The 17,131-nt window shown below is 41.3% G+C and overlaps 1 protein-coding gene and 1 long non-coding RNA gene across 3 annotated transcripts in view; one reads left to right on the forward strand and one right to left on the reverse strand.

Moving 5' to 3' along the window:
* Positions 1-252: 252 nt before the first annotated feature.
* LOC118286706 lies at positions 253-3,233 on the reverse strand. Of its 2 annotated transcripts, XR_004785444.1 has the most exons (3): positions 3,095-3,233; positions 2,675-2,717; positions 253-1,340 (listed from the first exon to the last, which is right to left on the reverse strand). It is a non-coding gene; the product is annotated as an uncharacterized LOC118286706 (long non-coding RNA). The 2 variants fall into 2 exon arrangements; XR_004785446.1 differs by lacking the exon at positions 2,675-2,717 and having other exon boundaries at positions 3,095-3,228.
* The window catches only part of LOC118286612 (cyclin-dependent kinase 17), a 39,618-nt gene continuing 25,668 nt past the window's right edge, over positions 3,182-17,131 (forward strand). Inside the window, exon 1 of the mRNA XM_035611180.2 lies at positions 3,182-3,470. The gene's annotated coding sequence lies outside the window, so the exon portion shown is untranslated. The remainder of the gene's footprint in view (positions 3,471-17,131) is intronic.

Below are 17,131 nucleotides of genomic sequence, written 5' to 3' on the forward strand. Positions count from 1 at the left end.
CAACACTTATGTCATTTTTATGCATTAAATAAGTTTTTTCACTGTTACTCAAGGCAATGGCCTCTAAATCACACAGGGCAATGTCGGACTCAGAGTGGATGTCACGTCGGAGGACATTTGCCAACACTGGGGTCTGGCCTGTAGGTGCAGGAAACAGACCAGAAGAAGAAGTGGTTTGAGCTGTATAAAAGGGTATGTGTATATAAATGGCACAATACGTTGTATTAATACTAATAAACTGCCACAATACAATTTACTTAAACAATAAAGTTTACTTGTAAGTTTGATCAAATACAATAAAAGACAAGGTTTCTATGACATGAGTTTATATCCATTAACTACACAAATGAAAAGCAATGACACAAGCTGATGAATGTCAATTGTTTGTACAACGATTATTTTTAGATTGAGAAATGTCCGAAGATGATACAGGGTCAGAGGTTTTTGTTTGGTCATGTGAAGGAGTGTATGTGTGGATTCCACACTCAGAAGGTAACACTGGTCAATTCAAAACTCTAAGTGTGTGTGTGTGTGTATAAATATACAGTGTGTATATACTTAAATACACAAATATATATATATATATATATATACAGTATATCACTTCACAAACTAATTAGTATCTGCTCTGTCATGAAACATTAGCCAACTGCAGCGGGGCCTGCAGTTCAGCAGACGGCAACGGCGAGTCCGGTGGTCCAGTCTACACTTGGGCAGCAGACGGCAACGGCTGGTCCCGTCGTCCAGGGCACGCTGGGGCAGCAGAGAACTGCAGGCATTAAGAGATTATTATTGACTGTGTCCATGGTATGTGGAAGATTATTGACTCTCACAAATTGACAATAAATATTTGACATTTTGTTCACTGAAGGATTATTTGACATTAAATGACTTACAGTTTACTAAGTCAAGATTTGGTGGTGTTCATGTTGCTGCTGCAAAGCCAAATCTTAGTGCAGCAAGAAGAGTATCCAAGGTAAATACAGTTTAAATAGCAACTGTATATACATCTCAAGTTTTTATTGTGTTTGTTGCACTTTTCATTGTCAATTGTAAATAAATCTTTCAAAAGTGTTTCTTTGCTTATTTTGTATGTACAAATAAAACTGGAGCACAGCAACGTTCATTTCCATGTAAAGCAGCACAACAACAACAATAATAATAATAGTGATGTTTATGATGATGATGAAGACAGCATTCAGTAACATTAACATGGCATTTTATTTAGAAGTTAATTCATTTGAAAATTTGACATTCCTGTACATCAAGAGACCTTTAGAACAAGGGTCAGCACTGAAATCCACTGATGGGTTTTTGAAGTGGGCATTCTGGTCCTTCAGCTAGGTGAGAAGAAGAAAAGGGGAGAAAGAAAAGAATTAGTACACATGAGAAACTAATTTTCATACATAAATAGTATGTACTTTCATTTTTTAAAATAGTTTTAAAAGGTTCCTATATGTGTTTAGGCATTTAGAAATACATTTGTGACACATGTGGGCACAAAGATGTCAATTTTTTCCCCTTTCTTTCTCCTTTTCTCCCTTTCCCCTGTCCTCTCTTTTTCCTTGTTGGGGGCAGAGAAATCAATTATTGTCATGTCCATCACATGACTTCACTTTGACTCATCAGGGAATGGGTGCATTTTGGGTTTTCGGATCCATGGATCTGGTTATTTCACATATCGTAAGTGCTTGGTCGAATTGGGATCTTGGGATTTTAGAGGCTGGCTAGGCTGAGCAATAAGTTTTCTGTCATTAAAACTGATTTTTCGGTAGATTCCACTGAGATTTGAACTGAAATCACTGGATTCAGAGTCTGATCATTACACCATGGAACCCCAGCAGCATTTGGATCCGCACATCGAGTATTTGGCATCAACAGCATGGATTCACTGACCACACTTTGCTTTGTGTGCACAGTCCAGGCTGCTGCTGCTGCTGGTGTGAGGGTGTGGGGAGTGTTTTCTTGGCACACTTTGGGCCTCTTAATACCAATCAATCATGGATGAATAAGTCAATCATAGTTTGAGTGCCACACATGTGCATCCCTTTATAGCCACAATGTACTGTCCTGCAATGGCTACATCCAGCATGACAATGCATCGTGTCACAAAGAAAAAGTCGTCTCAAACTGGTTTCACGAGTGAATTCAATGAACTTCAGTCAGCAAATCTGAATTCAAGAGAACGCAGCTCTATCATTTCGTAGAGAAGGAGGTATGAATGTGCAGCAGATACATTTGCAGAAATTATACATTGAAGTACAGACTTTAACATCTTAAAACCCACAGCAGTTGTTTGTTTTTGCAAAGGGATTCAATAATAATCTTTGGCCACATTTGTTTGTAGTGTGTATTACCAATGTGCTGCAGCAGCATTATTTTCCAGCAGGGGGTGTCATACAAACAATAATTAAGCTCCAATGCTAGTTTATGTTTCTTTCACCAATTATGCCAATTGTCCCTTTTTCTGTTTCTGTTACAACTGTTGAGAAAATCATTTCCTTTGTTACATTCAGGCGACGGTTAATCTCAGAAGCACATTCCAAACAATCGTTTCAAAGATCATTTTAAAACGCATAATTGGAAAAATATATGTATACGACTGAAATACAACCTGTTTAATATTAAATATATTTAATTTTCTTTTTAAAATATCTGAAAGCCCATAGCCTACCTGTATGTTCCACGTCGCACTGAAGACTCACTGGGACAAAACACTGAAACAATGGTTCCCACACCGTTACAATGGTACATGGAAATGAGTAATAAGGGACAAGAAGAAAATAAACGATTAAAATAAAGATACTATTGTTTCGCTTATCTGCATTTCACACCCCTGCTTCCAGTTTCGTCAAAGTCGCTGCAGTTTGCCAGCATTAGAGTGGAACTAAGTCGAATTTCTTCTTAAAATATTAATATACCATACGATACGATTTGTTTTACGATTAAATTGATCACAGGATAACCTGACGAATCTATGTTGCGTGTGTGTATCACTAGAATGTCCATAGTCATCATATTTGTTAATATTTTCGAACAAAAATGTGAGAATCGCCACGGACGCCTTTATTTTGAAAGATTTTAAAGCGCTCACCGAGTGGCTGGGTGGTTTTATTTGTGAAACATCACAGCAAGATCAGCTGTACTGTTTCCGGCGCTCTTGACGGCCGCCTTGCACCCCTCCCGTCGGCTCTGTCGACAGCGGATCCTCCTCCAGCCTCTTCAAACTGGTTCCACCGCCACACAGACGACATTTCGGAGGTTTGGTGTGTATCTCCACACCCCTCACATCTGTGAGTGTGTTTCTGAGAATATTCATTTTTTCTCGTCGGAACGTCTGGAGACAGAAGCGAGCACAGACGGAGCTGTGTTTTCAGGCTGCTTCAGTGGGCGGATAAAGCAGAGGAGGGCATCCGGCCCTGGCAGCTCCCGGAGATTCGACTCGAAACGACGGAATTCACAATTTCCAGGTAAAAAAAAATTAAATAATTTTACAGTCAAAATTCACAACACTCGGTCTCTCTGACTATGGACTCCGTGACATTACGTTTCGTCCGACGGCGAAGGACGAGGGCTGAGCACTGCGGTGTGTGGGAATGACAGACCAGAGGAAACGGCAGCTGAAGAATAATACGACTCTCGCTATATTTCTTATTGCACAGCCACAGCTTCCGTTTAACCTCTAGTTAAACCTCTAGCAGTTGTGACTGCAGTGTCGGCTCCTCACATGTATGTCCAGCATATGACCTCTCATATTTGTTTGTTTACGTAACGCACTGTATGAATCCCCCCAGTGACAGTGACACTATTGTAAATTCAAATTAAGCTCCTATATAAAAAATCATCGTGACTAGTCAGCGCGAGAAGAACATCCCCTGCCGATTTGTGTTTAGTTGCTGTACTTTCATTGTACAGTCAATATTATTAATTTAATGTAAAATATAAGTTGAATACCATAAAAACACCATCAGATCTCTGCCATCAGAATCATGCCCATGCGTATTATTTCTCACTACTGTGACATTTACTTTCACAACTAATGTAAAGCTTAAACATTTTTCCCAATGGAGATGTGCATATTTGATACCCTCAAGTTATAAAAGTTAAATATTACATAACCTTCCATAATTCGGCATTTATATATATATATATATATATATATATATATATATATATATATATATATATACAGTATATATACAGTATATATGTAAACATTGTATTTTCTGCTCATGGACAGGCCTGAAGTTCTGCCTGTGTTGTTTTCAAAGACGCAAGGGGAAAACACCTCGAGTAGACCTTAAAGCATCTGTTGACTTGTTGAAATGCCTGCAATTGAAATAATTTGTGTTGATGACGACTGTTGGCTTCTGCCGGTTCCATTGAGAAGCCTTTTTGATTTGTGACTTGAGGTGGAGGAGATTACGGCCTCCTGCTTGTAAATTATCTCCCGGGGATGAAGACATAAAAAGTTTTTTTTGTTGTTGTTTTTTTTTGCGGCCACCTCAAGTGTGCAGTAAAACCGACACAAAAGCAAATGCATCATCCCGTTGTCCCCCTGGCAACGGAGATATGAAGGGAATTGTTGTCAGACAAATGGCACCTTAACTCCTGCATACATTGATTAGCTGTAAAAGTCGTCATCAATAATCTGCATCTGTCATCATTTAGGCTTTGTCCACTTCCTCTTTGACCTGGGTTAACTTCCACCGCCCTTCATCTGGATCAGCAGGCTACTAAATTATGTGTGTATGTGAGTGTTTGTGTATTGACCCACATTCAGATCCAGGCTGTTGGCAGTGCTCATATTGATCTGTCTCTGCATTACAGGAAGATGAGAACATGTATGTGCACACCCACTCATACACACACACACACACACACACACACACACAAACACACACAGTTACCCTGAGGATGCCATTAGGGGTTATCATGAGTCACAATCTGAATGTGGGTCAATACACTCACACTCGGCTTTGAAACAATTTTTTTTTGTATTTATTAGAGCCCGACCGATATGGATTTTTTGGGGGCCGACATAGATAGGCAGTACAAGATTTCCAATACAGATACATCGGCTGACATATATATATATATATATATATATATATATATATATATATAGATGTGTGTATATTTTTTAATCTGTCAATGATCCCTAAGATGTCGTTATCAAACCTTTGACAAAAAAATGTAAATGAGGCTTGATATGTTAGTTTAACCATAAACTTTATCACAAATAACTATAAATGAGAAGAAACACAAATACAACCACATATATAGAACTTGAATTAAAAAATAAAACTAATTTATTTTACGTAAAATGTGAACATAAATGCACCCTTTTTTCTGCATTGTTTATTCTGTACGTTAAAAGATTTTGTATCGGTAAACATATAAGCGATGATACCGATATGTCTGTGAAAGGCTCATGTCGTCCGATATATACTGGTTTGGGGGGGTTAATAATAAAAAAATTCATTTATAGAGCACTTTTCATTGCTAAAATGAAAATGAAATGGTTGCTAAAAGCAATCTTAAAGTGCTACAGAGTAGAAACAAGATAAAAGAAGGTTTAAAAGAAAAAACATCGGTGGAAGAAAAAGTACAAAAATTTGGGGGGATGCTTGTTTAAAAAGAAAGGTTTTCAGGCCCTTCTTAAAAGAGAGAGTGCTTTGTGGAGCCCTCAGGTGGTCTGGAAGGGAATTCCACAGGCAAGGAGCGGCTGAGCAGAAGGCTTGATCCCCATGGTGTGCAGCCTGGTCCTTGAAGGGTGAAGGTTTTGCTTCCGGAGCAGAGGTTGGGTGAGGAGTTTTGTGGTGAGACTAGATCTTTCAGGTAGGGAGGGGCATTGCTAGGTGAGTAGGGAAATTTCGTAATCAGGATGCTCCAAATGTTAGGGTTAGGGCTCGTAAGGGTTAGGGTTAGGTTTCACAAATCACGTTAAGTTTCATCCACAATCTTTTATACAGGAATGGTGTATAAGGAAAGTCACCTTGAATGACTTCTCTTTGTAAAATACAAAAAAAGCCCAATATTTTATTAAAATTAATTTTACTTGTCGGTGGGTATATCGGTCGGGCTCTAGTATTTATGGAAAGCCTCAGCTGTCTCACATGAGTCCTTCAACCTTGTGGAAACTTAGTCCTGAATTATTGGAGTGTCTATGTAAATGTCCATAAACTGAAGAGGCAAACGGAAATCATACTTGTTAGAAAAATCTGTGAGATGACAATGATGGCAGTGCAAGTGTTGTGAGGCACACAGTTTGCTCACGGGCCTTCCTACAGCTGGGATCGTAGCCAGTCACAATCCAGTGGGCAAGTGCACGAACCAGAGCATGTTGCTAAATGTAGCTGCATTCTAACGTATAGGCTTAATAAGTAAGCGTGTCTATATGCAGAATGACGACAGACCATCACTGAGGTGCAAAGTGTTGTGCTATCCCACCATGCTTTGCAGCAGAACTGGCTGCCCTTACCGCTGATCAGCCCCCAAAACACTGTTGCTATGGACAACCAGGTCAGCAGCTTGCTACCTCTCTCCTTTTCTCTCTCTCTCTCATTTATATAACTCCAACTTGTGCAGTGTTTTATTGATCAGAGGTGTGTGTGTGTGTGTGTTTGTGTGTGTGTGTGTGTGTGTGTGTGTGTGTGTGTGTGTGTGTGTGTGTGCACACCTCTGTGGCTGTATTTTTGCATGCTTCTGTATGCATATGTGCACTTGTTTTTTGTATGATTTTATATAACTCTGTCTGTGTGAGTGTGTGAGTGTGTGAGTCTGCACGCTTCCGCATACGTGTGTGTGTGTAAGTTAAAAAGTGCACAAGAGTGTAGTTGAGCGCTGTATGTATGTTTGTGTGCATCTGTCACTGCACTACCACAGGGTGGGCAGCACCATGTTGCTGAATTAGTCATTATTGGGCTTATTTTGGGGTCTGGCAAATTCTAGGGCTTCAGAATGAATACAATTAGTGTGGGCTGGGTGCAGCTCGAACACACACTAACACACATAAACACACACACAGATGAGGAAAGTTATTTGAGCCATGTGAGGAATGTGGAGTAGTGTGAGTTAATTTTCTCATCTCTCTCTCTCATACACACACACGCACCTTTTCTTTGTACCTCTACAAAGTGTACAATGAAGGTCACACAGCATCCCACACCCATGTAAATGTCACTGTTCAGTTCAGCTAGTCGTACACATCAACTCCTATGACTCCTCGTCTTCCTTCTGCATTGTGGTAATTCGTAAAAGTAACGGTTGTTTAAAATTTTTGGCTCCATCTCTTAACACGATCCGCTCAGGTGCATTCACCATTGTTTCAAGTACACACAGAGGCGTAGAAATCCCACCGCCAACTAGCGTTTAGCAGTGTAATTGCAGGGGGGGCACAGACACACCAGAGCCAGCGAGTATAAATTCTCGCTATGGCCTAGGCCACTCGTGCATGCTGCAGCTCAGGCTTTGCTTCAATCCTACGCATTAATATAAACCATGGTTCAGTGAGTGTGTGTGTTGTTTTTGTTCTGTTTCACTCACACAGACATCCCCCCTCCCCAAACACACACACACACACACACACACAGTCTACCATTATTCCTGTATGTTTTGGAAACATGTCCTGTCCAGTTACCCCGAGGATAGACTGTCCCACCATGCATTGTGTGTGTGTGTGTGTGTGTGTGTGTGTGTGTGTGTGTGTGTGTGTGTGTGTGTGTGTGTGTGTGTGTGTGTGTGTGTGTGTGTGTGTGTGTGTGTGTGTGTGTGTGTGTGTGTGTGTGTGTGTGTGTGTGTGTGTGTGTGTGTGTGCGTGCGTGCGTGCGTGCGTGCGTGCGTGCGTGCGTGCGTGCGTGGAGGGTTGTTTTGTGCGAGTAGGACACGCTCATAAACTGGAGATTAACCTGTGGCATTGTTAGAGCAGCAGCAGGCAGGGATTATACATAAACACAAACACACACACACAAACACACTAGTTTCTGAATATAACCTTAAGGTTTGTGAGTTTTTCTTTCCGGTGTTGCTTACAGTCACTTAAGTCCTTAAAGGGGCAGAAAGTGTTTCTAAAGCAATTCACCTTTTTTTAAAAATCTGTGAAAACAACCTCAAGGCATGTTGGTGATCTGAGTAGCATTAGAAATAAGCCATATTTTTGCTATATCACATATATTAGTGGCATTGGCAATACTCCTGTTTTTTCAATTTGCATTATGGTTTCATTAAGGAGATACATGACAAACATTTGATTAGTCAAGTTTAAAAGAAAAAAAGTTTTAAATATCTGCGTCATGAAGCTGCTAACACAGCTGCACCTTAGCTTCACAGTCTGACAGAACAGAAGTTAGTTCAGAACCACGAATGCCCTCAAGGTTCTAGCTGAGTGCTTTCAAGGTGATGAGCTTAAGACGGCGATAAGATGTGCTTAGAAGGTTAAGCAGCAGGTTGCAACCGCTGGTCACTATTTTATAGCTGTCAACAGCAGCTGGTAACTGTAATCTGACACGACTATACATCAGAAAACTTCATCCTACAGCTTGTAAAGTCACGGTTAAGTAATTTAATCTGTGGCTCAGATTTCAGTGCAGTCTATTGCATTTTCATTATTAAAAATGATTACTGTTGCAGCTTTATCTTAAGATATTAGTTCAACAGGCTTTCCCAAATAAAACATCATAACAGAAGATTGTACACTGACAACCAACGATGTACCGTCCTACATGACTCACAATCTGCCTTTGCAACTCACAATCATAATAATAAAAGGATTCCCCCTGTAGTTTAATTTGATCACATCACTGTCACATTTTTGATAATTAGAGTTTGTTGTTGTTGAGCACTCTGTTTTTGTCGGGATTGAACCTGAGATTGTGGTTGATCCATTTGCCTTTCTTACTCCGCTGTCTCCTCGAAACTTAAAATTCAAGTCTCTGTGTAAAAGTGTTTCCTTTTTAATCTCAATTAGGAATCTCTAATTATCCTTCTCTCGTCCCACTGGGTTAATCATTGCCTGCTAGACAGGCGTTATCTGCAATTAGTGCCAACAAAGTGCATCGCAAGTTCACGGGAAACGGTCTCAAAAAGTGGACTGCAGAGTCTGATGAAGCCCAGAGAGAAAATTCTGCCATCTTTATTTGAATTTGAATTCTGTCGAAGATGTTGCTGTGATGAAATGTTATACTTTATTTCTCATGCTTCTCACTGTATTAGCATCACTCTAGCACCTCGTACATTATTATCCAATAAAGGTCAGATCAATTCGAGGTACAGAAGGTCAGGGGACGTTGGCACACACACTAATAATCTGGTTTAATCAGATTGACACAATTAATACAATCCATGAATGGCGATACGGGCCATGGCTGAACCAACTGCAGACTACAGAGACTTGGTGAGATTACAATTCTATACTGGTAGACAGGATGCGTCTCAGAAGCAAGCCACGGCCTTGAGCACATACCAAAGACAGAATCTTGATTAAAAGCAAAAAAAAAACAAGTCATCACTCATCGATGCTGGAGACATGCAGTGAGGCAAAAAAATCAAAAAATCATTCCATCATGTTTCTTGATTTTCAGCTGCAGGGAAAGAAATTGATGTGTGGCTGGTCCTTGGTGGTCGAAATATTCTGTAGTGAAGCCAGATTTAATTTCAAAAACAGAAACAGATATGAGTTAACAGATATGAGTTATGTACAAATCTGATTGGTGGCATCAATAGCATGAGTTACCTTGAATTAAATGCCCTATATGCATTTTTGCTACTTGCTGATAACGCCCTAAAGGATTTCAAAAGATATTCTGGGAAATACACATATTCACTTTCTCACACTCTCTCTGTATGTTATGTATAATTTTCAGAGCTGCCTGCGTATAGAAAACGTAAAAATATGGAAAAAAATGTGACAACGGATACAGATTTTTGGCACCAGTTTCAATTTTGTAAATTCATTATACGTACATGTATGGGTATTCGTGTATATGTGAGTGCCTGTGCGCATGTTATTTCCATGGTATTAAACTAGCCCCACCAGTATGGAACATTTTCAGCACCCACCCATAGGCGATCATGACTCTCGAAAGCAAAGTGTGTTGATGAGTCTGGGTCCCAGAAACCTTTTTTCATGAGCTCCAGCAAACAGAAGTGCCAGGTTTAATCATCAGCACCTGAAACGGGAACAAATGTGTCCCACCTGGCTTGGGACAAAAAGCATGAAAAGGCCCAGGTAATTTTGTTGGATGGTGTGAACAGAAAACCACACAAATATTCACGCACACACACACACACACACAACAAGCCACCTCGGGCAGGCAACACCTGTTCCCAAAGGCCTCGGGGAGAATGAAGATGGATTCGTAGGCGGTGTTCAGGGGAGTGGTTGGGGCGTGAGAAAGCAAAGCCATAAAACAGACAGAGAAGAGGAGGAGGATAACAGGTGATAACAGCAGGAGGGATGTTAAAATCCTGTTGTTCAGTTGTGTAAGACGACCTGAATTCTGTAGAAATCTCTCCGTGGTGAAGCGTTGCTTTTGTCTTTGTGTTGTTGTTGGGTGTGATTGCCTGAAGCTGTTGTTGTATTTACATATGTCTGTGAGGAACCTGAGGTTAACCAGGTTTGGGTAGTAACAGAGAACATGCAGTTGCGATTACATAATCAGATTACAAAAAATAAGTAACTTTAATCAGCTCAGATTGTATTAGAAGAAAATGTATAAATGGGTTACATTTGAGTTAGATTATAGTGTCTTTGCAAGATTTCAATTTTAATATGGTGATGAAACACAATAACCAACGCTATTATTAACAAATGAAAGGTGCGTCTGACATACAGGGCTCTATTAGAAAAAGACAAACAGAGTTGAGTCGAGATGGACATTTCAAGCAGCAGTAGGCCGTCCACAGCCACACACAAACAATCACTTCAGAAATGTACAAAACAAGAACATTTATGTCCCGTGCAATTTGTGCAAGCTAAAAATAAAGTTGCTGCCATCCGCAGAGACCTCAACTTCACATACAGAGAAACACTTCAAGTTCAGTTCTTCTTTAGCTCTCTGCAGAAAAAAATGGGGGATGGGAATGGATTAGGGTTTTTATTTTTCACTTCATGGTTGTTTCAACCATTTTCACTGTTGTGCTCATCAGCAGATTTACGTCTGGCACAGTAGTGTGTGCGATAATGGCTGTGATGGCATTTTGAAAATTGAAATTTTTTTGAGACGTTTCATAATCTGACCCAGCCGTGGAGGTAACTGATTTGGGGTGTGTGTGAGTGTCAGCTCAGCTCATACAGTTTCCCCATCTCTCTCCACTGGAATGTGCCATCTCCAGCTGTGTGTTTTGATGCACCCACAAAACAACCAGACAGGAAAGCACATTCTTGTATGTTGTGTTCACCCATTTGTGTGTGTGTGTGTGTGTGTGTGTGTGTGTGTGTGTGTGTGTGTGTGTGTGTGTGTGTGTGTGTGTGTGTGTGTGTGTGTGTGTGTGTGTGTGTGTGTGTGTGTGTGTGTGTGTGTGTGTGAGTGACAGGAAGCTTCTCTTTAACCCCTCGTTAGTCTGGTGTGTAATGAGACAGACGAGCGTTATGCAACAGACAGACCAGAGGAGAATGCGGGTGTTGATTTCACAAACACAAAGACGACGTGAAATTGTAGACGTACAGTATGCAGGAGCGGCAGCTCATTTTGGTTGGGGGAGCAAGGACAGAGTTACCAGCAGGTTTATCGGGGCACCATTCATTTGGAATAAAGCCGCCTGTCTCATGTACAGTAGAAGACAGTGCATGCTAACAGCCACTTTGACTCCGGCACAAACCACACAGTGATTGGATATAAACTGAAGAGGGTAACCGCAGCGGTGACAGAAAGCAGCAGTACTGAATGAAATAGCACTAAACGCCGATTTGGTTCATTTTACTCCTGATCAACATGAGCGCAACCTGGAAAACTGATTATAGAATCAGCAGCAATATGCTACATTAATAAGCATAGAACAAATGAGAGCACAGCAACTCGGTATATGCCTACACGGTGTGAATGAATGCACGGCACCTGATGACACAATCACTTCATTCAGTCTAGTTATCAAAAATGAAAAGGAGCAAGGTCATCGGACAAACAAATTGGAAAGCCTTCTTTCTTAACTTTTCTGAAGAAAACAATTCTCCTCCCGCTCTGATTGAATAAAACATGGAATTTTCCGGAGGTGAGCGTGGCTCTGGCACTCAGCTGTCATACTCTCCCTTTGAGCGACTGGACAGAAGACACGGGACTGAGCACAGGAGCAGCAATATTTAGAGTTTGACTTTGGTTTTGAAGGACTGAGCACTGGAGCAGCGCAGGGCGCGGGAATTAAGTAAGCTATTTTTGAGATAAGTGTGTGTCCAAGAATACTGTGCTCATCCTGAGTCCAGATTGCGAGGTAACGACAGGCGTTACACTATTTTGTATTATTGTACAGCAAACTTTCCCTCTCCACCATGTCAGTTTTGAGAAAGCTGTAGTTTCTGTAAAACTATCTGTTGCAATTACAGAAGTCCGAGCTCTAAAAACAACATTAACATATTATCACCTTATCATGTTGATTTTTAGAACAGGTATGGAAACACTTGTCAGTCTGTTGTTGGTGCTATGTTGTTTTTGCTAAAAAAACAGCAGCAATGGCACTCAATAGAGCGCATACACCCCAGAATCACCTTAAATTCAATGAAGCTGCACCAATTGCACACAGGTAGGATAGGTACGGTGGAGCTTTAGATAAATCTCCCCTGGAAAGAGTAGGCTTCTCACATAGACACACACAAAATAGTGTGTGTGTGTGTGTGTGTGTGTGTGTGTGTGTGTGTGTGTGTGTGTGTGTGTGTGTGTGTGTGTGTGTGTGTGTGTGTGTGTGTGTGTGTGTGTGTGTGTGTGTGTGTGTGTTATTATTTCCTCTGGCTTCGCCCTGCCCAGGCATAGTTCACCATCTTTCGGGTCCTATCGCACGCGCTCACGCTCCACCTCCCCGATGGTGCGGGCGAGTAGGGCCGGTGGTGCGCCCGGAGCCCCGCGCGCGCGGATTGACTACAATGACGGTGTGAACATCTGATAAGAGGATCATCTGTCCTGTACACAGTCTCTGTTTTGTAAATTGAAGATGGACTTTATTGCCTCTTGGCATGACCTGAAGCTGACCCTCCCTCACACAAACCCACATATACATATACAGTGTTCTGTAAACCCAGTTTTTGTTTCTTTGGAGCCTCATCCTCCTCTCATGAAAACAGATGACACTGTCTAGGCATGCAGTGAAACCGTGTGTGTGTGTGTTTCAGCTGAGTTCCATGTATGTTTTGTGGCCTGTGGGCCTTGTGTTTGTCATATGGCAAGAGCAAGTGATGGGATAATGGTGCACCATGTGCTCTGTTTACATTTGTTTGTGTGTACGTGTGTATGTTTTTGCGTCGGGTGTCAGCGTGTGTGTTCATCTTTGAGACGGTGCAGCCTTCATACCTAAAAATAACGTATTCCCTCCAGCTCGCCCTTCCTCTCCTCCTGCTTTATCTTCTTTCTTTCAATCATTTAATCTCTAGAGTGGTGCTCTTCTCCTTCCTCTTCTCCTTGTCCATTTCTTCTACAAACATGTTTTGTTTCATTTCCTTACATTTATCTTTACGTCTCTCCTTGGTATAGCTCATTTGCTTTGTAGTGCTCAATGAAAACAATATTGGCATATTTTGGTACATTAAGTGATTTACATGTAGGATCCACCAAATTTCCCCTGGAGGATAAATAAACTAGGAGATCAAAAGGATTTTGCTCCCATAACATCCATGTCCTGCAGCATGTCTAAACCTGAGACTGGGTTGCAGTGGGAGCAGTCTAAATGAGGTCACCCTCCAATAACTCCCAAGGCATTTACAGGCTAGATGGGATGTATAATATATGATCCCTTCCCTGTTCTGGATCTACCCCAGGGCCTCCTCACAGCTGTATATGGCCAGAAAACCTGAACAAGAGTGCATCCTGAGGTTGTATAAAATAGATTCCTGAACCTCCCTAAACTGGATGCTTTCAACACAAAGACGAAGAGGTCCTTTTCCAAGCTCCTATCGGATCTCCGGACTCATCACCCTATTCCTATCGGGCCCCCTGCGAAGGAATCATTTTGCTGCTTCCATCTGTGATCTCATTCATTGGATCATTTCCCACGACCATAGGTAGATCAATAAGTATTTACGAGCTTTGCCTTCAGGCTTCAGGGTTCCTCTTCACCGTGACTGTCTAGTACATCACCGACTGATGATGTTATGTCTGTCATTGTCATGCTCCCTTTCACACTGCACTTTAAACAACACCCTGATATTCTTTGACCTTTTTAAAAACCTTTCAACCACAATCCCCCATTTCCTGGAAAAAAAATACAATAGCCTCAGGCTTTGGTGATCCCCTAATGTTTCATCTAGCAGCAATTGGAGGTTGACATTTTTTGGCTTTAGATGCAATAATCAAGAAGATGAATATTCAATTCAATTTTATTTGTATAGCGCCATATCACAACATACATTGTCTCAAGGCACTTTACATAGTGAGGTCAATATTACAATATTACAGGGAAAACCCAACAAATCCCACAATGAGCAAAGCACTTGGCGACGGTGGAGAGAAAAAACTCCCTTTTAACAGGAAGAATCTCTGACAGAACCAGACTCAGTTGTGGGCGGTCATCTGTCCCGACCGGTTGGGGTGAGGAGAGAGAGGAGGAAGAGAGGAGAGCCTAATGCTGCGTTCATGTCTGATCATTCAAATCGCATTAGGAAAAATTGCTCACATTATTCTGAGTGCGATATCGGGAGTTCCTCACACGGATTCTATCTCCTACTTGGTGGCACACTGAAGTGATGCAACACAAGTCAACCCAAGTGAGCACGTGGATACTTCTGGTGCCTGATCTTGTCACTTAACCAGACAATTGATCACTACTCTTTAAATCTCTCCTTATGAAACTGTTTCGTCTTCTCTTCATTAATCTCTTTGTCATCTTTTTTTTTTCACTCCTGGCCATTGGTAATTTCCTTCTAATATTAACATTGCAGCCTTTTGTGTGCTCACACACACACAGGGTTATTTCAGCTCAACCCTCTGGGTCTGAAGCTCCCTCGAAACAAAGGGTCTTTCAGTGGAAAGCGCCCACTGCTCCGGGCAGCAGCACTGATGCTCCGTTTGTGTGTGCTCCTTTCACACAAACACATGCTTGTGACTGCTCTCACTAGGGCTCAGCTGAAATGGGTGCTTGAAGGGATGGAAAAAGTTCTTTAATAAGGCTGAAGATGTTTTGGTATTTTAACTAAATTTTATCCTTCTCACAGTGGGAAAGCCTCAGGAGGGCAGAATCAATATCAATCACGCAAACATGGAAAATTCAGGATATAGGAAAAACTATTTATATTGCTAAAATATAAGGGGGCAGTAGGCGATTTTAATCCAATACACTTTTTTTGTAAAAACCAGCAAATACAGGAACTATATTCACTGTGAAATTGTCCAGAGATGGTTTGTTGTAGCAGGTTTCACAGTTATGGCCGTCAGAGATACGAGATGTAATAATAATAATAATAATAAATTTCATTTATGACGGGTGTGATGTGGTCATATTTTTGTATCCTCATCAGGATCCTAGCGGCGCTGTTTTGGATGTATTGAAGCTTTTGAATGCTTTTGCCAGGAGTCCCGATGAGGAAAGCGTTGCAGTAGTCCAGCCTTGAGGAGACAAAGGCGTGGACAAGGTTTTCGGCATCTGACAGACAGAGTGTGGGACGGAGTTTGGCAATGTTCCTGAGGTGATAGAAGGAGGTCTTGCACAGATGTTTAATGTGGGTGTCAAATGTAAGATGAGGGTCAAATTTTACACCTAGGTTGGTGACTGTTGATGACAGGGGTATATTTTGACCAGAGAAGGTGATTTGGGTTATGGGGGGTGACTGGACCTGGTGTGGTGTGCCAACTGAAATAGCTTCTGTTTTGGAACTATTTAGCTGTAGGAAGTTTTTTGTCATCCACTCCTTTATCTCCGGAAGGCAGGAGCTCAGTGATGATGATGACTCTGACAGTCAGGCTGCAGATGAGATAGGGTCGGTTTTTATGTAAGGATTCATCCACCCCACAGGGTTTCAGGAGATTTACACCCTTTTGGGGCTCCTGGTTTTTGAAGCCTTTGTGGCAGTGTACATCATGTAGGTCAGGCAGCGGTGCTTTGATTGTAATGTATACCAGCGATATGAGGGGAAACTCCCTGGTGCCTGCGTGTGCGCCGCTGTGATCTCCATGTGATGGCAGTGATGTAAGTGGGCCTGAGGCACTGCGAACATTATACCCACTTCTTATCCCAAAACCAGACATTTCTAAATGAGGAAAAGTCAAACGTGAGCACCTGTGTGTGCTCAGATTTTGCCTTCGAGCCTTTTTGGCTGAGCTGTTGTCTTTCATCTAAACGTCTTTGATCAGCATGCTTGACGCTGTTTTATATGAAACTGTGATTTCCATTATGTGGTGTGTGTGCATGCTGCTTGCAGGCTGTGAATGTGGAAGGAGTAAGACAGTGAGAGACATTTACTGATAAAGGACAGTTGAATTTATACGCAGTTGACAATTTGCTATTAGATAACAGAAACAGACGGGCATTGTAGTTTCACACAAAATATTCATCCCAGCAACATTAACTGTTGGATTTATTCTGAGAGGACAGGATCTCCAGCGACTGTTAAACCTTCCCTCCAACAATCCTTTTGTTCCTTTTTCCTCTTGTTTTTGTTATCAGCGTATCAATTTCTGAATTATGATTCGTTACAACACTAATATGAAACTAAACTGAAGAACTGGACAATTCCTCTTCTTGTAAAAACCTTATGGATTTAGAAGAAATACAGTTTCGATTTGGATAGCAAAGTCAATGACCCATTGAGACCCATACACGCTCGCACACACACACACTTTCTCTCACACACTTGAAAGTCATTTTGAGTTACGGTTTTAAAGGCGTTTTTTTAACATTTTTGGAGCTTATGAGCTTTCTTATCCTAGAGTTGAAGGAGGAGATTAATTCTCATATCAGTTCTCTAAAAGAAGCTACAGTCAGGAGACTAGTTATC

This window comes from Scophthalmus maximus, chromosome 12 (genome assembly GCF_022379125.1).
Source record: "Scophthalmus maximus strain ysfricsl-2021 chromosome 12, ASM2237912v1, whole genome shotgun sequence".
Classification (NCBI taxonomy): domain Eukaryota; kingdom Metazoa; phylum Chordata; class Actinopteri; order Pleuronectiformes; family Scophthalmidae; genus Scophthalmus; species Scophthalmus maximus.